The 22,813-nt window shown below is 43.8% G+C and overlaps 1 protein-coding gene across 2 annotated transcripts in view; it reads right to left on the bottom strand.

Annotated features, from left to right (window-relative positions):
• The window catches only part of SNAP25 (synaptosome associated protein 25), a 79,607-nt gene extending 58,575 nt beyond the window's left edge, over positions 1–21,032 (bottom strand). For both annotated transcript variants that reach the window (XM_060031229.1, XM_060031228.1), the window contains exon 1: positions 20,882–21,032. The gene's annotated coding sequence lies outside the window, so the exon portion shown is untranslated. The remainder of the gene's footprint in view (positions 1–20,881) is intronic.
• Positions 21,033–22,813: the final 1,781 nt, after the last annotated feature.

Below are 22,813 nucleotides of genomic sequence, written 5' to 3'. Positions count from 1 at the left end.
CCCAGATGCTGAGCTTGCTGTGGCTCACAGGTTACACCTGTCATTTCTCCTGAGCCCTGCTCTTGACTGACAGGGCCCACCTCCCCTGAGATGCCTGGCCGTTTCCAGGCTGCCCAGTGACTGACTGATACAGAGCTACCTCCTTGCCTCAAGGCAGGATGAACTGTGATGCAACCCACACTCCAGAGCTGAGGATCAGACTGAGGCTAGTCCACAGCTGAGATGGCATCCTTGCCAGGCTCTTACCCCTGCCCCATCCTGTTCCTCTCATGATATTACAGGCTGACCTGAAAATCCTTTCTCACTGAATCACTTGCACTCGTATTCCACTACAACCAGGGAATCAGACTTACATCAGCCCGCATCCTGTTCCAGGCGGTGACTGAGGGGACAGTAGATAGGGTCCTCCAGTGGCCTCCCACTCCAAGGATGCTCACCAGCTGGCCATCCCTGTCTAGCTGGGAACCCCTAGTAAGTCATGTCCTCTCACTGGGTCTCAATTTCTCCATCCACAGCTACCTCCTATTGGGCTCCCTGTTTCCGCTCTTGTTTCACCCCAATCCAGAGTGATGTTGGAAAAAGATAAGGCACATCACGTCAGTTCCTTTCATAGAACCCTCCAGAGGCTTCCAGTACTCCCCCACCAAAAGCCAGACCCCTCACCAGGCTGTGCAGTCCTCGCTGATCTGGCGCTTCCTAACTCCCGGCCTCGTTTCACACCCCGTCTTCTCCAACAGCTCTGGCCACTTGCTATTGAAAACACACCATCCTTCCTGAAATACTAGCCCCCACCAAGATGGTGCCTTCTTCTCTGGAGCTTGACTGCCATCCCCTCAGAGAGGTCCACCCTCATCCTGTCTCACATTTCTACTTCACACTGTTTTAATCTCCTGTTTAGCCCCTGTTCCATCTGATGTGGTTCTTGTCTGTCTGCCTGTTTGTTGGATGTCTGTCTCCTCCCACTAAAACGTTATCTCCACGTGAGATCTTGCCTGACTTGTTCACTCTGTTTCCCCAGTGCCTAGAGCAGCACTAGGCATGTAATAGATGCTCAGTAAATACATGGGGGCGACAGAAGGAGGGAGGGAGGGAGAGTCGACGGTGCTTTGAACTCCAACGCCACAGCACGAGGATCTGAACCCACTGATGACCTCCGAGGCCCAGGAGGCTTTGCCAGGCTGCCTATAAATCATAGAACAAAGAGACCACCCTTGCCCCACAATGGCACCCCTCTGCCAGCATGCCCCCTCGAGGTCTGTCTGAATCCCTGTCTTTCTGGCCAAGTCCTCGCTGCTCTTTCTGGTTCAGGGAAGCCCAGCTTTGGCAGGACTCAGCATGCTGAGGGCCCTACAGTCCACACTGGCCTCTCTTGAGCAGGGTGGGCTGCCCTAGATTTCTTGCTCAGCTCCATGGAAGCTCAGAGAGGCCGCAGGGCATCCCCATTACCCCCAGCAGCTGCTTCACAGAGGCGTATCCGTAGCTCATGTCAAGGACCCCCAGTGCCCACAGTGATTGCTGGCTCCACAGAGCGAATGAAGTCATTTGCATCAGTCTCCAGGGTTGCTAATGGCAAACTCTGCAAGTCGACTCCTCTAGAGGCCCCTGCCTGCTCTTCCAGGGCTCTGAGGGCCTTGCCTCTTCTGGAACAATGACTGTGGATTGAGGCAATCAAGGTCAGAAAAGTGCACGCGGGCCCCAACTCAGGCTGGCAGGCAGGTCTGCAAACAACCAAATTATCCAGTTCAGAGCGAGCGCTGGCTGCTGAGAAAGGGTCATTTGGGAGGCCGCTGACTGCGATGTGGATCCAGGTGTCCTCTAGGGTAGGAGCCTGTAGATGGCTGCAGGCAGCAGAACTGACCTTTACCCCAGGGTGGGGGTCAGAACTCTAAGACAGCTCTCAAGGTTCCCACATAGCTCTGTGTGTAATCTCCTCTCACTGAGTGTGGGCATTTGTGAATAGGACAGGATGTCACTCTGTGATTAGCTTATGTTCAATGGAAAAGGGTAAAGTGATTCTGCAGGTGTAATTAAAGTCCCCAATCAGTTGATTTTAAGATCATCAAAAGGGAGATTTTCTGGGGTGGGCCTGACCTAATTAGGCAGAGCTCTTAAACCAGGGAGCTGGCCCTCCCTGAAGAAATTCTCCTGCTGGCCTCGAAGAAGTAACCTGCAATGCTGTGAGAGGGTCTGCAAGGGGGCTGTGTGGCAAAAGGACCCGAGAATGGCTCCTGGCGACCAGCGAGCCAGGAATCAGCCCTACAATGCAAGAACTGAATCTGTCAACAACCCGAATGAGCTTGGAAGAGGACCTCAGGCTCCAGATGAGGATGCAGCCCAGCTGACCCCTGGACGGCAGCTGTGAGACCCTGAGCAGAGAGCCCGGCCACAGGGTGCCCAGACCCTTGACCCATGGAATGTGTGAGATGTTTTAAGCCACTAAGTTTGAGGTAATATTGTTTCACAGCAATAAATAAGGAATACACCTGGGTTCCAGAGAGGCCCCTGTGGGTTCCCGGTGCTGCCTCCCCCAAGTCAGAGGGCTTCTACCTGCTCCTGTCTCCCTCCACTCCTCTGCTTAGGGAAGGCTCACGGGTATCGCAGTGTAGTGTGGAGGCTCCACTTAGCAAGCGTTATAACAAAGTCACAACAGTGTCCTTACTTGTGAGTGAGGGGGTTGAGTTGAAGGCTTCACATTTCTTACAGCTCAACATTCCGTGATTCTACAGTGTAATACCACCCCTGGTGGCACAGGTGTGGCATGGCACATTGAGTGGTTCTAAAGGCCCCAGAGCTGGGATCTAAGATGGGATTCAAAACTAGGTGTGAATGACCCAAGGCACTCTAACCTTCATTCTCCATTAAAGCACTTTGGATTGTACCATTTAAAGGGCCTCTTTGGACCCATGGCGTGAAATTTACACTCACTGATCTATACCAGGGCATTTTCCATCAAAGACCTCTTGTTTTGGTTCTTTCAAGTCCAACTTTAATTTGTTTTTGTCCCATGAGGGGTGGAGAGTTTCTGCCACTCACCAGTACTGACTCCAGAGCAGCAGAGTTCATACTGGCACTGACGCTCTATCGATAATGTTTTTCAAAGTGATAGCAGGGTTCCCATGAAGTCCGATATAATGGCTCTAAAATGGAGCTGTGCAGCAGCATTTTGCACCCCACATGCTCCCCTTTATATTGTTTTGCCATCTGGAGGCTGAAGTTCTGTGTTGACTGCTGTGGTATACTCCCTGGGACTGCAGGAGCTGCTGACTCCTTCCCACTCCCCTGCTGGCAGGCTGGAATTAATTATTCCCTCTCCTGTTCCTCACCCCACGCCATTTTATTTTTAAAATATTAACAACGGTAAAGTGGGACTTACATTTTTGTCTGATGCTTAAAAACAAACCATTTGATCCTGTTTGCTTGGGGCTCATGGGTGAAATCAGCCTTAAAATCACAAGATGCCACAAAGAGATGATTCTCCGATTCCTTTAGTAGGAAACCGGAAGTAGCAGGACCTGCCAAAACCCCGGACAGATACTGGTTGGAGGAGCACAGATCATGGGTGGGTGTGAGCTGAAGGTGTTTAAGGATCCGGAGATTCAAAGATGTAGTGAGCTCGGAAAAAGCGGTCACAGGGCTCAGGGTAAGGGGGGCCTGGAGGATGTGAGGGACAGTCCACTATCCTTAGAGAGGGTTTGCAACACTGAAGGAACAGGAGTTAACTCACTAGAGGCAACTTGAGAACTGGGCTGGGGTTACAGTGAGTGGAGCTTAGACTTGAAAATGGACCTGGATTAGAATCTTAGCTCTGTCATTTTCAAGCTGAGGGACTAAGGTAATTTTACTTACCTTAAATTACTCACTGAATCTCAGTTTTCTCAGCTGTAAAATGAAACAAATAATACCTTGTAGGTTGTTATGGGAATCAAATGAGATGATGTATGCAAAAACCTTAGCTTAATGCCTAGCAGACGGGTGCTGAATAAATGGTACCCAGCTGGAGCCCAGTGAATACATGTTGAATAAATGAAGGGCTGAAATATCAATGTGCCAAAGCTGGAGACAGCTGTTTTGATGCTTGGGGTGTCTGGAGATGACAAGTTGCAAAATCGTAGCAGCCATTCTTGATGCTCCACCTGTATCACCTTGGTACTCACCTCTCCTGTATATTCTGAGAGCCTCTATGACAAGCATCTATGACTCGGTGCCTTGGGGATTTCTCCAGTCTCAGGAGTAGGCTTAGCCTCTTACTGGGCTGGGTGCAAGTTTACGCTCCTGGGAAGAGCCCTTAGCCACTGAAGGATGGGAGTTGGTACATAAATACCCTAAATTCCTTGCCCTTCAGGTGGGGTAATTCAGGCATATTGTGTACTCCCTCTGAGAGAGGTCCTAGCAGGACTGAACCCCAGCAGGTGATACCCTGCACTCTGATGTCCCCTGTATTTGCTTCTTTCCCACCCCATCTAGCTCCCCTGCTCACTGATCACTGCTTCCTAGGATTATCTCCCAAATAAAGTATGTGCACTACATCCTTCTCTCAGGGTCTGCTTCTGGGAGGACCCAACTTAAGAGAGCATTCCGATTAAAGAATTTTGAAGGCTTTACATTTTTAGTTTCTTTTGTTTTTTTGCTTTGGGGTTTCAGTAACCTGAAGCCGGTAGAGGATTGAACAAGTGGACAGCTCTTCTGCCCAGGGTGTGATCCTAGGAGTCTGCCATCTGATATCTGAAGTGATTTGAGAAAATGAACAGCCAGGTCTCAGAATGGTCTTTGAGAGTGCCTGACTAGATAGCTGGGTGAGCCGGGCGTTGTCTGCTAATCTATGGAAGAGTTAAGATGAAGGCTCTCGTGGGTCTGCTGTGAGGCCCCGATGCAGGTGCCTCGTTTGTTTCCGTGACGCAGCAGCGCAGCTGAAAAGGCTTCAGGGTTTTTTCCACTGTCTCATCCCTCGGGTTCCCATTTCCAAAGCACTCTTTGGATAAAGGGTTGGCTGAGGATTGTTTCTAACATTACGGGGAGATCTTGAAATTATAGGAGAAATCAGGGTTTTCTTAAACAGGAGGGACTTCTGGAAGGACAGAAAAAAAACTTCAAATACAACTGCTTTTGCCGAGACAAGCTCAAGTGAAATTTCAGATAAAGAAAAATCATCACAAAACAGTAGGAAACTGATATTTTTTTCCAGTTTGAGCCCAGAAAGTCTTACTCATCCTCAAAGTTCGGAGCAGAAAATTTTCCCTTTGACTTTCCCTGAATTTACCAGACATCTGGGTCTGTGACTGCTTAGGTGCCTTGGAGAGATGCAGCAAGGTGTTCCAGGTGCCCTCTTGACCCAAGGATATCCAAAACTTAAGTCCAAGGGCTCCAAATCTGGCTGAGGAAGGAATTGGAAGGCTGACAGTGGCAGGGTAATAATAACGCATGCTCAGGTTTCCTGCTTTGTGGAATGTAGTGGAAGTTATGCAGGCCCAGGATGGACAGGTAGAGCCTAGAGCCAGCCTATGGCAGATGGACGGGCTTTCTGTGACTTACGCTCCCAAGACTGGGGGGCTGTGGTAGATATTTTTACAAAAATGGCTGTAATAATTCCCCTCTCAGTATCCATAATCTGGGGGTGCCCCTCCCACACTGATTCTGTACTTGGCCACGTGACTTACTTTGGCCAATGGGACAATAGCAAATGTGGCCTCACCAGACTTGAGAAGTGCCTACACCTGGTGGCTTGCCCTCTTGTGCTGTTTTTGAATGGTATGTGGTCTAGTCACCCCTATTGCCCCAGCCAAGAGCCAGCACCAACCGTCACTCATGAAAGTGAGGATGTCGTGGACCAACAAGACTCCAGCCAATCGACCAGCTGAATAAAGAACCGCCTAGGTCACCCACAGACCCATAAGCGGTAAGAAATAGTTGTTTCAAGCCGCTAAGTTTTAGGGTAAATTGTTACCTAACAAAGACCAACTGTTTCAGGGTCTCCCAGCTGTCACTGGCACCTGAATGACATGAAGACACACCCCTCCCTCCACTCCATCGACTTCACCCCACTACGCCACCACTGAGGGGGCGGGAAGAGAGCTCAAACCCTGATGAGCCACCAGTAGAAATCTCAGGATGTTTTCATATCACTTTATAGCTGTTGCAAATATCTCAGAATATCATATTCTCAGCACCACTTTGAAATTATGGTAGTTATTGGACCAAATATTATTTAATGCTTAATTTTTAAAAGATTATATATTGCTATCCACAATTTAAATATTTTTATAACTATACTTTAATATAATTGGTTTCCTATTAAATCCTTTGTATTTTATTTTATACATTAAAAAATACGACTCTGCAAAGGGATCCAAAGGCTTCCTCAGACTGCCAGGAGGGTCAGTGGGAAGAACAAAAAAGCTAACTCTATTCAGATTAAAATAAGAAAAATACCCCGAAACTTGGTTGGTCTATTTAAGGCAACCAATCTTGTCTCCAAATACTGACATAACTTAAGAAGACTAGGAAAAGTTGTGACAAGATAACCCAGGAAACTTCTAGCTGTATCTGATTCTGGCAGGATCACAGAACCACCAAGAATGCCACAACTTGGGTAAGCAGTGGAAACAAACTCAAATGCCTACAGGTGTTGGGAAGATAATACAGATGTATGGACTGAAGCAGGTATATGAAGACAAGTGGTGTTAGGCTTTGTGGCAAATTGGAGAAGAAATACTCTGCCTTAAGTCATTCAGATTTAAGATGTTTGCAAACTCAGCATTGGCCAAATGAAACAAGTTTGTGGATAGTATTAAGCCTAGGGGTCATTAGCTTGTCATCCATGGATTAGGAGCAAAACTGAACATCTGTTCAATCTTCATCCTCTGAGCTGGCTCTGCCATCAACTTAAGTAGGTAGGTGATGTTTTCCAGGGCAATCAAATTTCTTAGGCCTCAGTTTGTATATCCACAAAATGGTTACTTTTTAAAAAATCATCTTCCTTTCCAGAGCTGTCATGAAGTTAAAAAATTAGATCACATTGGAGAAACAACTTGTAAAAAAAAAAACCCCAAAAATATCTTTAAACAAATGCAAGTGTTTGGTAAGTGACCTGATAAAAATTGTCTGTGTACATAGGACACATAATATGGCTTATTATGTCAACCTTGAACCTGGTTCTTCCCCCAACGGAACTGTGTGGCTCCAGCACATAAGACATACTGTTCCGTGATGCTCCACACCATTGGTGTGGAGCTTGGCATTCATTCAATTCATTGGTGTAAGCTTGGCACCTGGCCCAAGCTGGACCAATCAGAGCCTTTCCCTGAGATTTTTTAACATGGGGTACAGAAAATGGCAGTCCCTTTTCTATAGTGGATGTGCAAGGAGTACAAATTAGGTGTCCATGTTTCTGATATATAGAGGGAGGAAATGACTTTTTAACAAGAGAAAATGAAGTCAGTGTATAGAAAGAAGCACAGGGAGGAGGCAGCACGAGAGCCTTGGTGGTGCTTGACTCAACTCGACTCAACCCTGAGTTGTTCCTGAATTCCAGCAACCTCTCTGCCCTTCCCATGGTTTGACTGTTTAACATTTACTCAGATTCTTTGAGCAATCAAACATCTCCATTTTTGCCTAAATCACTTACATTTGGGTTTTTCTGTCATGTGCAAAACCCAAATAGACATAAGCAATATAGCCAATCATTTCAGGACGCTCTACCTGGCAGCTCAGAATCATGGGAATGTTCCTAAAATGCTTTTATAAATGTTGGGTTACCATTTGAGGCTGGAGACCTCTGAGGGGAACAGCAGACTGAGAGATTTCCTGAGCAGGCTGTGGGCCTGTGCTGGAAAGAAAATTTGGAAAAGATGAGGCAGAAGTGGCAAGAAAGCACAATGCAATAAAAGAGCACTGAACTGTGAGTCAGGAGCCCAGGCTGTAAGGCTCACACTGTGACTTTGGTAAGCAATTTATCTCTGGGCCTAGTCATTTGTCATTTTCTAAAAAGTGCTAATTTGTATGTTCTGCCCTAGCAACCCAAATCTATAATTCTATATAAGATGAGTGCTAAAAAGAAGGGTGATGTGAGCCATCAGGATCTTTTCCCCAAGGGCAATTGGTGCTCTGATCCAGAGCAGCAAACAAAAAATTGCAGGATGAGTGGGAAAGGGTCAGGCCCCTTCTTGCACCTGTGGCAGTTTATTGAGGCGCCCAAAGCAAAAGCAATGGGAACTGCTTTATCCTTTGCACAGTGGGTACCATTTCCTCTCTGGTGTCCTTCAGGGGTTGCAGGCTCGGACTGCAGAAAGAAGGGACTATCCTGTCATTTGGTGAGATTTTATACTTTGTTAACTTTTGGGAGCAAGATTCTGGGAGCCAGAGATTGAGTCATTGTTGCAGGGGAAAAAAGATAACAAAGAGCCCTATGGCCCCCACACACAACCCCCGTCTTCATTCTGTGGACACTAGTCTTCCTCATCCTTCAAACTCATTCTGATGGACAATAGCATCCTTATAACTAGGTCAGAAGAGTGAGTGGAGACTTCTCTCCAGTGCCCCAGGACAGCACTTCTCTCTCTAAATACCTAGTCACAGCCTTTGTAAAGCAGAGAAGAGGGGAAACACCTCATCCTCATCAGACCAGTTCAAGATCAATGTGAACACTTGAAGGAGCTACTAAAGATCTCTAGGATATTGGTTCTCAAACTTGAGCATGCATCAGAATCACCTGGAGGTGATGGAAACGGAAAACTCTTCCCCCATTCTCAGAGTTTCAGACAGTAGGATGGTGTGGGGCCTGAGAATTACATTTCTAACAAACTCTTGGGTGATGCTGGTCCAAAGATCACAGTTTGAGAACCAATGTCCTAGAGTAAGGAGCCACTGATTCTGAAGGGTCAGTAATATTGCACTTGGGATCTTAAATTCAAACTCAAGTTCCCTCTTTTATTAGCTGCGTGGAAGGAGGATCCATTCTCTGCCTCTCAGACTCATTAATTCCTCCCTTGTCCCTTAAAATAGGAACCTTCACTCTTTGGGAAGATTAGTATTAGGAAGATGGTTTCCACCATCCCTTGCACCCCTTTCTTTATTTGCCCTTCTAACCCCCAGCTTAAGTGCTCTGTGAGATGGGAAGTTGGCAGTAAGGAAGCATACCTCAGTCCTCCACTTGGCTTTTTCTTTTTCTTACTCATAGCAAGGTTGCATTTTCTGCTCCTCCAAGCTGCAAATCTTCTGCGCCTTGGGAGGGGTGAGTGGGGGAGTAGGGGCAGGACCTAAGGTATTCTAGCTGTGCCTGACTACACTTATCCCCATAGCTCTTCCTCCTTTGGTGGCTCTCCATGTCTAGACTTGGAGAAGGACTAGAAGTAGAACTAGTCTGATTCTGGCTGCTGGTTCTAACCATTTTCTCCCAATCAAGCTTTGACAAAAATCCTGATATTTTCATCACTAACGTATATATCAGTTGGTTCATGGAGGTGGAGAGAGGCAGCAATTAGCACCTTAGTAGGACCTTGACCAAACAGTATCCTCTCTGAGTCAAGTGTGGAAAATTATGTTCACCATTTAGGAGGTTGTGTAGAAATTAAATATAATACTACTAGCTACAATGGACAGTAATATAACAAGTAGAACATAGTAGGTGCTCAAAAGACAGTGTGGATTTCAAAAATCTTTCCCAGCAAGCTCTCGTGTCCTGTAAGCCTAGATTTGCAGGAATTCTCCCAAAATTGGAGGTCATTGCTGCATAGAGAATTGTTTTGGGAGCATTTGCCAACTTTGGACAGGAATCATTCTGTGAATGCAGCCTAGGATCATACATTTTGCAGTTCACATAACTTGCTCTGTTATATATATATTATATTTATTGGTTTATATGAATATAGCTAAAGGTTTTGACAATGAGGTGATGCATGTAGGAATCTTGTTCCTAAAGCTGGCTGCAAGCAAGAGTCTGTGTTTGCACCTGTCTGCCTATATATTGTGTGCACATACAAAAACACACATGGAATATTTACTAAGGAACCCAACACTCCCCGACAAAAAACATTACACTCAATACAAAATGAAGCCAACAGATGCAGCTTCAATAACGGTTCACTAAATAGCTCACAGCAGAATTATTTTTCTTAAGCTAAAGAAGGGTAAGTAATTTTGCATATCATTTCTTTTTAACTCCTCAAGGGCCCTAACACCCAATGCATTAAGCAAGAGGGGCACCAGTGTTTCATTAAAGCATAACCTGAGCTTCTTCATCTCCAAAGTTATCCTGAAAGTCACAAAGCCAAAGCAGAGATGCAATTCAAAGGCATTTTAAAAACCCTTCCACAAATAGAAAAAATCAAAGACTGTTGACACATTTTCCCATTTTATCATGCATGCTGCTCAAGCTAAAAAATAGTATGATGGCAGGACCTGTTACTTCTTTAAGCAAAATCCACATTATAAAGAGGAAAAGAAGCATATGGCCTGCAATAAGAACACTGGAAATCTGGCACGGCAAACAGCAGACAATGGAACATGATAACAACAGTTCATTCTTCTCTCCCAAGTGGAGGTAACGATACTTCACAAGCATTAGCTCAGAGTCACATAGCAACTACAGGACGTATGCATGGCAGCTATTGCTTTCTTTGTACAGATATGAAAACTGAAGCTCAGTTCAAGTTAGGTAAGTTGGTCAGGGTGATACAACTGAAGTGGCAGAGACGGGCCAAGTATGCAGCCCTCTGACTCTAAATTCTTCATTAGCATTTTAGCCCCTGATGCATAGGTGATAAATCCAGTGCCCCATGAGTTTGTCTGGATATTTAGTTTCTCCAGGTAGCTCATACCACCACATCTCACCTGACTTTTTAGTCCGCAGGACTGAGTTTTTGGATTTTGCTGACTCATGTTCTACATATCAGGAGCATACTTTCTATTAGAAGATCTCAACGGATTGTGTGCGACTCGTGGGAAAATTCATGAGGTGGTGGGGAAAAACATGGGCTTTGCAGTCAGAGACAAGAATTCCAAATGCTTTTAAGGTTGTCATGGAAATTAAATGAGATAATGTATGCCAAGGGTCTAGCTCAGCATACTATGGGCATTCAATAAGTTAGTTACTTTTTTCTTATGGTCAACAAGTGGTACCTCCATTCTCAGCTGGAGAATGTAGGGCACAGAGTAACTGACCAGTGGTTTTAAAGTTGTTTCATAAGAAGGACTGGGGGAAAAGTGCAACATTCAATGCTCCATTGGTAATGGCTTTTTCTCAGTGATAAATGGGACTGATTTACCACATCATGCCTCAGTTTATTTTTCTCTCCTAGGCAAAAGGACACTGGATGTTTGAAAGGATAGGTTAGAAATTGATGTGTTTGGAGGACATTTTCTAGGAAGCCAAATGAACATGGAGAGCTTCTATACACCATGCCACCAATTCTAACAGAGAAGCAGCAAATATGTGGCCTCAAAGACAAGAGATGGCTGAAGCCACCAATCTACTTCCCTGGTGACTCTATGTCTCAGTGAACATGTGAAGAGGGGCATCAAAAATATTCTTTCCATATTAATGAAAAGTAAAGAATTTTGACTGTACTATTTTATATACGTTAAACAGCTTTGTTTTATGTGTGAAATTGACCTAAATAGGTCATAGGCAATGGTTCTTCATTTCTTTATATAAACCTGCTTTTAGCAATGCTTTTCATGAGACTCTTCAGATCCTTCATTAGCATTTTAGCCCCTGATGCACAGGTGATAAAACAGCAGGTCAGAAAAACAACTTATTTGCCAAAGTTTGGCAGCTAGTTGGGATGAACAAAAGTGCTTCCTTGGGACATAATTTTATTCCAACATTTAGGGTGAATCTGTATTCCCAAGTTGTTCTGATCATAACATCTGACCAATTAAAGAAGGAATTACTTACAGTGGTAGAATTCTTTTCTCTGCAAAGGGGTAGCTGATATCCCCACTCACCCATTCTTTTCCTGTATAGCTGGTGTGTGACAGGAACTGTTATAGGTACTGAGGATTCAAAGATGGTTAAGATATTGCCCTTGCTCTCAAAGACTTTTATATTCTGTTAAGGAAGAGAAATGCATAAGTACATAATTACAAAGCAATGTGATAAATGGGAGCTTTGCTCATTGGTAAGAAGAGGTAAATTTTGAAAAGCAAGAGCTGGGAAACTAATACATTCTTCTATCTGATCCTGAATCTGTAAACTTGTTTAATGATAAGGAGTTTTCAGAGGAGGAACGTGGATTGGCTCGGGAGGTCCTGTCATCCAAAAGATGCTGCCGCTTCTCTGTCATTCTGTTCTTGCATTGCTTCATGAATTTTATAGTTGGGACTAGGTTTTCTAGCCTAGGAGATACCATGTTTCTTGAAGCTTAACCCGTTCTCTGCATGAGTGGTGGGGAATGGTCTATATAGGGAGAGACTGGGATACTGGAACATAACATGTTCTGAAAGGAAATTTTAGCAATACTGCCACATAAATAGAGGCAAATTTATACAAGGGGATATCTTAGATATTTACTAAGTTCCTTGATGGCTGAGGCTGGTTCTTAATTTACATTCTGTTTATGACAGCAACCTTTCCATGGACACTGATCACTCAGTAGAAACCTTTAGTCAACTGCATATTTGGACAGACAGCCAAGTTCTTTTCTAAGTTGGGTTAATGTCTTAGAGTCTAAAAGGGATTCTATGTGAAACATGTCTTTTAAAATAATACCTCAAAAAGGGATGCCCATCAAAATACACGGAGGGCAGAATCATTCATGTTTTATTCACTGCTCTATCTTCAGTAACCAGTACTATGTTTCCCTGGCACATGACAGATGCTCAATAAATATTTGTTGAATTAATTAATTAGTGAAGAGTGCCATAAGGACAGCTGATTTATGTTTGAGGAATACAGGAATAGTCATCTTGAAACTGGAAAAAGTAGATATGTTCAGCAATTTCTCAGGCATAAATTAGGAACACTATCTTGATTTCTAGTGTTATAATGAAGTTATAATGGACTTTCCTATTAAAGTAAAAAAAAATTCACTCTACAGGACTACTGCATATTGAAATAGTTTGCCAGTGTTCTTTCTAGCAGACTTACTGGCATTTATTTCCTTCTACTTTCTGTTTATCAACGGAAAAGCTGCAGTGTGATTTACCTGTAACTAGCTGTCAGACCAACCTTAGACTAACTTCAGGGAAATTTAAGAAATATACTGTTTTGCAATTTGTCAGTCACTATTCTATGAAATTGTACAAAACATGAATAAAGGTGATCAGCAGTTTGGTCTGAGATTTTCCATGGAAGGAAATTCTGTTCAACCTGTAGAACTCTGGGCTGAATTGAGAGATTTCTCTAGAATAGGAATGAGGCAGGAGTACAGGGTGACTCTAGCCTCAGGGGGCACCTAAGAGGCTTCCACTTTCTTACATGTTGTCATCAGTAAAGGACAGAAACCACTCATTCAAGCCTGCAGGCATGAAAAGTCATCTCTTAAGTTCAAAATCTGTAACTAGGGTCATTTGGATGTAGGAAGTGATGGGGAAGCAGGGACCAGATGGTCATTTTGTCAGACCTACCATTCTAGCAGGAAAATAACATTGCTCTTCAAGTATAAAATGGACCATCTTCAAGTATAAAATGAGGTGAGTCAGCAGAAAGTGCAAACAGTCTCAATTTAAGACCTGAGAATTAGCCATCTTTGGGTAATAGGAACCAAATCAAATCAACAACAAAAACCCCCAAATAGAATAATAGATAAGTAAGTTCTTTTAGTTTTCCCTTCACAGGGATCATAACTCAACTTCTTTTACAAGCTAAGAGGATCAAATTTATTTTTCCATGACCACAGAAAGCAGTTCATAAACCTAGCGCAGCTGTCATTCAGTACCAATCCGGTGTGAGCATTGTTAATTCACTTTGAGTTTCACCAGAATGGTTGTTAGGCATTTAAAAGGAAGCACTAACCCTTAAACAGGATTTACCCCATCTCTTTTTGGGAATACAGATTTGTTCTTCTCATCAGTTGATCACTACTGAAGCTAACCTCTGTGAGTCAGCAGTAAGAAAATCAGTTAGCAACTCCCCTTGTCAATGCTTTACTGTGATGGAAAGATGCTGAAATCTGCAGCAAGAATGAGTTTATAGCAACAAGGAGAACATGGCTTTTCTGGAACTTGTGAATTTAATTAATAAATATTGTACCGCCAACTGCTAACCTCCAAACTTTATATCTCATAGGCTTTAAAGCTTCCTCCTCTCCTTGTCCCTTGTCCTTGAAGACTTTTTGTAATGTTATTTTACCATCACCTCTCCATCCTCCAAATTTTATTAGTTTTTGAGCTGGCTACTTAAATCATGTAACTCAGATCATATGGAAATGTTACTTTTTAAGTACTTAAGAGCTCACAGACTCTTTAAAAGCTTCTGTTTCCCCTTTTCTAAGAGGCAGAGGAAAAAAGAGGAATGAGGAAATAGCAGCTAATAAATTGCTTTAAGTCAGACATAAAGACATGATCAAAAGGGGGTCTAGAAAGAAATTTTTTGTAACAGTTAATTAGGTTGAAAAAAGAATTATAAAAAGTTTAGGCAGGTTGTAGAAATAGTCTGTTCCAGACAGCAATAAATCTGAGTGAGAAGGAGGGGAGATCCCCATAGCAGTGATGACTCAGATCAGGGCTTTGAGGAAAAAGTCAGGATTTCTTAAGTCTGACCAGAAAGACTTCAGAAAGATGATGTCAAAGAAATTACTGAGGGAAAAATAGAGAGAGATTGAAGGGGGTGCTGTGGATATAATTAATCTTACAATGAGGGAGGGAGTCAGGTCAGTTACTGAAGCAGTATTAAGGCAGTGCCATCTGAGACCACCAGGTCACTGGCGTCAGACTTACTACCTAGAGTTTTCACCACTGATATCATTGACTTCTGAATGGCATATTGGAAAACATTAGTTCAATTCTGCTGCCATTCTGCAGATGAAGAAACTGAGTTCAATAGAGATTGAATGACTATTTAAAGAAAATGACAAGCAATTGCTTCAGGGCTAGATCCAGGTCTCCTGGCTCCTGATCAGCATCCTTGCCATCATGCTCAGCTGTCCAACTGAAAGGGAAAAGATATTGCAAAAAAAAAAAAATCATATACATTCTCTGTGCCTTATTTAGCCAGTATGAAAAATGTGGATGATGCAAGAGGTAGCAGAGTATATAGTTAAGAGCTTAGACCCTGGAGTCAGACTGATTACATTTAAATCCTGGCTCTGTTCTGTGATGTAAAGCAAGTTATTTAGGTTTTCTTTGCCTCAGTTTCCTCATCTGTAAAATGGAAATAATAATAGCACCCTGATTATAGGATTGTTATGAAGATTCAGTGAGCTAGTACTGGTAAAAACTTTTAGAATTAGTGGTTCTCTCTTCTCTCCCACAGACCTATTCTGATTAATCACTGCTTTGGGTATCTCTGTTCTAAATCAGATTTATGGCTTACTAAATGTTACCTAAATATCATATATGAAATGTTATCTAATATCATATATGACTCTGGTTTGTATCATTCACTTGGAAATCAGAAACTGCTTGGACTTTTATATTGGGTGAAGTGCTTTGAGATCCTTGTGAAGAAAATTATGTAGAAACAAGTAGCTATTATTACAGCAATGACAGTAATTCTGAAGAGTTCAGAGTGCAGACAGGGTTCTCTGGAAATTTCTCTGAAGCCTCTTTCCTCTTGTAAGAATAATTTTTTAAAACCTCTTCCTCCACTCATCATGTCCTGCTTCCTCAATGCTCTGTCATATCTCCTCCTTCCTGCTTAATAACTTGGAAGGCCTTCTGCACTCAGTTTAATAACCACCAGTCTGACCTCCTAAAGCATCAAACGTCACTACCTCCAATTTTGCCCCAGGGAGTCAGCTTAGAAATCAACAAGTTACCCTAAGGATGTCTCTCCTGCCAGTGTTTTGGTGAAGAACAGATGAGAATAGTCCCTTGACACTTCACAGTGAGAACTGAAATAGCAACAAGATCTATGTCTGCAACTGCCATTTAGTCCTCCACATGAAGCCATTGACTCTTTCAGTTCAGCAGTTCTGTCAGAATTTGGAATTGTGAAGCTCTGCTGTGAGAGTAGTAACCACAAGATTAAAAATGAAATGGGTATAGTTCAGACCTCAAGCAAGCGCCGGAGTGAGGGTAATCAGCAAAAGTCAGCTAGGCTGCTAGGATGGTAGGGAAAGAAATATGATATACTGCCCACCACACCTCAGTTTTTCAAAATTTTACCATAGTATCTTTTCCTTCCTTCCTTCCTTCCTTCCTTCCTTCCTTCCTTCCTTTCTTCCTTCCTTCCTTCCTTTCTTTCTTTCCTTCTTTCTTTCTCTCTCTCTCTTTCTTTCTTCTTCCTTCCTTCTTTCCTTTCTTTCCTCCCTCCTTCCTTCCTTCCTTTTTTTTTCCCCCAGTTTTAGCCACTTGGAGCTGGTTCTATGTGTCATGCTGCCTGAAACATGAACAGAAAACCTGGCATCTTTTTTCATCTATCCAGTCAGTGTATTTGACAGTGCAGAATACTCAGAGGGCCCAAGAGAGTGTTTGCGTGTTTATTATTCAAGTGTACCTGCTGGACACCTCTCATCCCCAGACGCCTGACCCGATTTTCAATCTTCTTGGTAGGCACTCATCTTGAATAATTTGTTCTAGTCAATAACGAAAAATTGAAACCTACAATTAACTTCTGGGTAGGACTTAGAAGCCCATGTATATACTGAAGGGTGGTCTTAATAGATGACTAAATGAGGACTGGTTACTATTTTTTTAATTAATCATCCTTTATGATAACAGTTTGCTCCCCTCTATTTCTGGAAGAATGTAAATTTAATTCCACTCAGTCAATAGCAATTCCAAGATGTTAAAAAAGACATGGTTACTTTGTTATATCAGCTTCTGCTCAGAAATCAACTTTAGAGGATAAAGCACTAAGTCCTCAGTGTGGCATTCAAGGCCTTTCATAGGCGGCTCCAACTCACAGTTCCAGCATATTCCCCTTTATAAGCGTCCCACTTCACCCAAATGGATGGGCATTTTCAGGGTTTGCTGACCATACCTTGGGCTTGCCTAACTTGTAGTTCTGCCTATGCTATAACTTTTACTTAGCAGAGTCCCCTCACCTCTCTCCAACCTCCCAAACCAGCTCAGGTCCTGCTTCCTGTCTCGATCATTCTAGTCCACTGAAATATTGTCCTTCTCAGAATTTGCATTCCTTATTTTTGGTCGCATTGACTTGGCAAGTAATTATACACTCTCTCATGATTTTTCTTCTACTGTTTTATTGCACTTTCCTTCTGGTATTATTAATTTTTATTGTTTGTTGTTTTCATTAAGAGTACTAGATGTTAGGGCTTCCCTGGTGGTGCAGTGGTTGAGAGTCTGCCTGCCGACGCAGGGGACACGGGTTCGTGCCCCAGTCCAGGAAGATCCCACATGCCGTGGAGCGGCTGGGCCCGTGAGCCATGGCCGCTGAGCCTGCGTGTCCGGAGCCTGTGTGCTCCACAACGGGAGAGGCCACAACAGTGAGAGGCCAAAGTACCGCAAAAAAAAAAAAAAAAAAGAAAAAAAAGTACTAGGTGTTAAACTTATTGAGGTCAAAGACTATATAAGCATGAGGTTTTACATCCTCAGTGGGGTTCATTTATGTATCTGGTGCTCACTGATTGAGGAATGTCTTCCAATCAGGTTGGTCCCTGCTGACAAGGGATGACACTGCAGAAATATATTTAGCACTGAGGCTGAAAACACCAATTGCCTTACCTTTATAGAATTGTAAAGTAGTTCCATGATGTGAGAAAAATAGTTTATTCATAGTGCATCATATAAAAAGCAGAGCTATCTATTTTTATCCTTCATGTCTCCTTTGTCAACCTCTTTCTCAAATTATCTCTCATTTCTCCTAATCGTCAAAACCTACATGCTCTGTTGAAGGCTGGCTGCTATGAGAAGAGGTGCTACTGGCAGATAGATCAGTCTTCTGGTTGATAACCATCACTCTGGGGTCAACACCTAGAGTTTAGAAATGTCTTTATATAAGCGAATTCAGAGGCAGTTTGTATTGTGTTTGTGCATGTGTGGTCGTGCATGTTTAACGAAGTAAAAATAAAATTGTGAATTCTTGGGAGATTTACCATGGAGAGGTTAATAAGATTACAAATTGTTTCATATTCTGAATGCCAAGGTGGTAAAGCAGAAAATGCCAATGAGCAAACAAGCAGGTACCACTGGAGGGTCTGTGTGAATGTTTCCTGGCACATCTCTGTGTCCATCTGCTCCTGCCTCTGCTCACCATATTGCCCTGGATTGTTAAAATTTAAAACTTAAAATAGGAAATCTCTTGATATTTTTCCTGAAGCTTATCAATAATGTAAATGTTAAATTCATGTTTCAATTACATTTTTTTAAACTTTTCAGTAAGCTATTAGCTCCATAATTGTGCACATCAACACTTCCTCCCAGATTTGTACCCTTTGCCAGCTTCACTGCAGTCCTCTACCTCTGCCCCCACTACCCCAGTCTTCCACTAACAAACAAACCCAGCAGTAATTACTAATGTCCAAGCACATAATTCCAGCAGTGTTAGGCTTTTTCATTTGTCGCAACTACGCAGAGAGCTGTCTGGACATGCAGCATGAAGTCAAAGCATTTTTCAAGACTCCTACCCATCTTGTCTCCCCTCCTCCTATCACTGAAACACAGTTATTTATTTCATCTGCAGATTGCAGAGTTGTAAAATTCTTCCATGCAGTTACATACTCTTGAATAATAATTTTACATCCATATCCAGCAACAGATCTGTATATACTTATATGGAACCACATGGTTATCCTTAAAAAACACTAGGAAATAAATAGCTGGGAATGAAAGTACCTTCTCTATGTGGACACGGCATTGGAGCACCTCTAATATATAAATGGTTGGAGTTAATGACTAACTAAACCCAATCCAAGATCTTATTTTAAGGCTTTTCAGGGGATCATGATAGCATTTCTTTAACGTGCTGTATAAACATTCTTACATATGACGCTATTACTCTTATTTAACAACTACTCAAATAGCACAGTTTTGTTCCTGGTCATTTTATGTTGATTTTATCTATATCAAACAGCTGGGAATATCCCTGTGATAATTTTTGTTCACTCACAGTCTCCAAACGTCAGAGTAGAAAATGGTTAAAGTACTTATTACTGCCTCAGCAAAATCCCGCAATGCTGTAATGGAAATTGCAGTAGATCTTTAGGTCAGAGTCCAGTTTCAGCCTAACACCATGGTCCTTTCATCTGCATCACCCTGAAGGACACAGTTAGATTCCCCTGAGGAAAGCCAGTCTTAATGTTGTCAAAATCAGAAACTATCCTGAGATAACAAATGTCCATAGGAAATACTTCCCCTCACTCTGAAACTATGGCCAAAGAGGTTAAATCTATACCCTGTAAGACCTGTAATATTTCTTAGAGATGTATTTTTATGGGCATGTGCTTGTGTCAATGCCTAATTACAAGGATGGGAGAGAGGAAGAAGGATTCATTATTAAAGTTGATTCTGCTTAGTTCAACTACCCCTACATTTTTTATCAAATAGAAACATGTAGAAATATATATCGCTCCTATAAACAGATTGTGTTGGCATCTTCATATATACCTCATTCATGATCACCCTGGATCTGTAGACAGATCTGTTCTGTGTTTAAAAAAAAAAAAAAAGAGAGAAAAGAAAGAAATAAACAAAACCCTTGATTTCTGACTGGAGGATAAATGCAAATTTTTAAAAATGTGTTTGTTTTTTACCTAAAAAGGGGGGGGGGCGGGGAGGGGAGAGGGTAACACAGAAAATTTCCACAAGTAGACTTTTTTTTTTTTTAGGCTATGCAGGAGCTAAGGATGGGAGCTGGTAATTGCTTCCAAAGGAGTCCTGTAGGCAGGATTTTTTTTTTTCCTTTCTTTTTTTCTTTTAACCTACTACACCTGCTCTATTAGGGGGTCTCCGTGAGACCTAAGTCTCAGAGAAGCAATTTGGCCTGCAGCCCTGGAACATCTAGCCCCGGCCAGGCATCTCTGCAGCAGGTAGGTGCGCCGGGGCGGCCGGACCGCTATCCGCGGTGCTGAAAGGTCGCGGGCGCCAGCGCAGTCCCTTGGTATTGCTGTCCAGGGTGCTGAGCGCTGGCCGCCGCAGTACGGAGGCGAGCCCGAGCCCCCGCCCCCGCCAGCCTTCCGCAGAGCCCTCCCACCCAGCACTACCCGCCCGCCTCCCGCCAGCCTGCAGTTGACGTGGAGCAGGCGGCATAAATCAAGTCCGTGGGGCATGGAGGCTGCTGTGGCGGCTGCAGCTCAGCTTGCCCGGGGCGGGAACTCCCCCTTCTTTCGCCTCCCCAGCGCCCACACCCTGCCTTCTCCCTAATTCTTCCCTAGATAATAGCGCCCTAACGACAAGTCCTAATAATCGGGTCAGAACCACAGGGTTTGTTTTTCTTGATCTACAGAAAAAAAAAAAAAAAAAAAAAAAAAACCAAAACCCCACAGCCTAAACATCTCTTAAAACTGCATCGCAAAATGGAAGAGACAGAAGGTCCCACTACTGTTTAAAGAGAGTAAGTTATTATTCCGTACGTATTCTTGCACTTCCTCCCCATCGCTCCACCTGCACTGTTCCCATTCATCCCTTCCCCAAGCAGCTCACCTCGAAAATACTTTATAAAGCCCCAGGTGGGAGTCTAGCCAGACGCGCACACACGGAATACCGCACCCTAGGTGCACAAATTCTTGTATTTGCCCAAGCTCACTTGGTCTGCCCAGCTGTGGTCCCCTCTGGGTATGTAGCCATCTAGAGCCAGAACCACGACCTGGGGAGGGGGGCTCCTTACCTTGGCTTCTCCAGAGGGTGGTGTTCGCCCGGTCCCTGCAGGTTCCAAGTGTGGAGGAGCCGCCGAGCTGGGAGGGAAGGAAAGACAGCGCCTGACCTCCTCGAGGTTTCGTCTTCAATGCAACGTGAGCTCTGCCCTCATCAAAGATGGCCGTCCCTTTTGACGTCAGCAGCTTTTAATAGCCCTCTCCTGGAGAGGCGGGGAGGAAGTGTGTTGAGGGGAGGGCGGAGGGAGGATGGGGGCGGGCGGTGGGAGGGGAGGAGCCGCGAGGGGCCGAGCACTTGACTCAGCTCCCGGTTCGCTGTACTGCAAACCTTTGTATTTTAGTCTTTTATAAACACCAGAACGGGACGATTCTTATGACTCCTATTTAATACCCGGTCACGGGCAAACTCATTTATCTCGCGACTGGTTATCTGACATTCTGTTTTTTTGTGTGTACGTGTGTATGTACATGTATATATGTGTGTGTGTGTGTATGTATATGTGCGATATATATGCAATATATTTGCGATTATATATACAAAAATTTTCCCCTGCTGAGTTCGTCTTTGGTTGAGTCATAGAAGGGGAAGGGAAGGCAGAGGAGGAGTAGACGGCAAGGGGGTGGGGGGAGATTTCAGCTGCGATTTTGCTTTTTCTAAAAAAGATAGTCCAAAGGGGCATCCCTGTCAACTCTCACCAGCTCCATATATGGCCAAGCTACGTGGGTTGCTATTTTTATGAGTGATTTCTTCATTTTATCAAAGTAGCATCGAGGCTTAGAGTTCGCTTCAATGTGGTCAGTTGGGGAGAGAGATTAGTACACGTTATTTTAAAGTACGTCAGAGCAATTATCGCTGAGCGATTTCAAAGGAATTGGGGGAAAGGGGAGGGAGGGGTAGTTAACCCAACCAGCGTGGGTTTGCTGGAGTTCAAAGCTTTGGGTTGAGAGTTGTTTGCGGAGGCCAAAATAGGTGACGCTGTTTGGGTTTAATTTGCAATCGGAGCCTGGGTTTTATGTTGGGTTTCTTAGGAATAGTTCACAGAGGCGCGTACACGCCTCCTAGGACTGACCAGACTTCTGGGGGTGGGGGTGGGGGTGGGGGTGGGATAATGTGGGGGGCTGCGGCTTCAAGGATTGCTGGGACGCTACAAAATTCTGGTGCTTCATTCAGTGCACACACCTGGGTACCAATCAAGGCTACCTTGGGGGCCCTCTGATGCTCAAAACAGGACGTGGGCGAGAAACTACTAGTGCTGGTCATAGGAGAGATTAAAAAGAATAATCATAAAGCAATAATCCTGTCCTCCTTTGTTGTGTGCGTTAGGCGCCAAGGAAGGGGGGTCATATGCAAATGGTGGCAGCCTCTCGGATGATTCACAGGTGTTGGGGAGGCTGTCGCGGGGCACTCCGCGGGGAGGGCGAGCTGGGAGCGCGTGGGACGTGGGGGATCTCGGTGAGGAGCTGTTTGTACTTTTCTGGGAAGGATGCGATTAGAAGTCGTGCCTCTCAATGTTAAAACTTGATGGCCTCTTTTAGGCAATGGAAAATCCTTGCCTGGGGCTGGGGAAACGAACATCACCTCCCCGACCCCAACACACACCCCTGCTCTGTGGGCTGAGAGCGAGCTTAGGTTTTTAACTGCACGCGATGAAAGAGAGAGAGAGAGAGAGAGAGAGAGAGAGAGAGAGAGAGAGAGAGAGAGAGAGAGAGAGAAGGGAATGGAGAATAAATCCCAGGAAAGAAAGGAGGAAAACAGAGTTTTAATGGGGGCATTTATAGCGAGCAGAGCTGTAAGAATTTAATAAACAATGCCTTTAATTGAAATAAGTAGAAGTCACTGCTTCTTTAAAGATTCCTTGACCCAAAGGGCATTTTGAAATATTAATGTTTTCAATAATAATGAATGAATAGTGTTTGGATTTTTATTAAAGCTGGATTCTTAAAAC

This window comes from Delphinus delphis, chromosome 15, assembly GCF_949987515.2.
Source record: "Delphinus delphis chromosome 15, mDelDel1.2, whole genome shotgun sequence".
Taxonomy (NCBI): Eukaryota; Metazoa; Chordata; class Mammalia; order Artiodactyla; family Delphinidae; genus Delphinus; species Delphinus delphis.
Note: the sequence above shows the minus strand (reverse complement) of the source record. Positions and strands in the feature narration are given on the sequence as shown.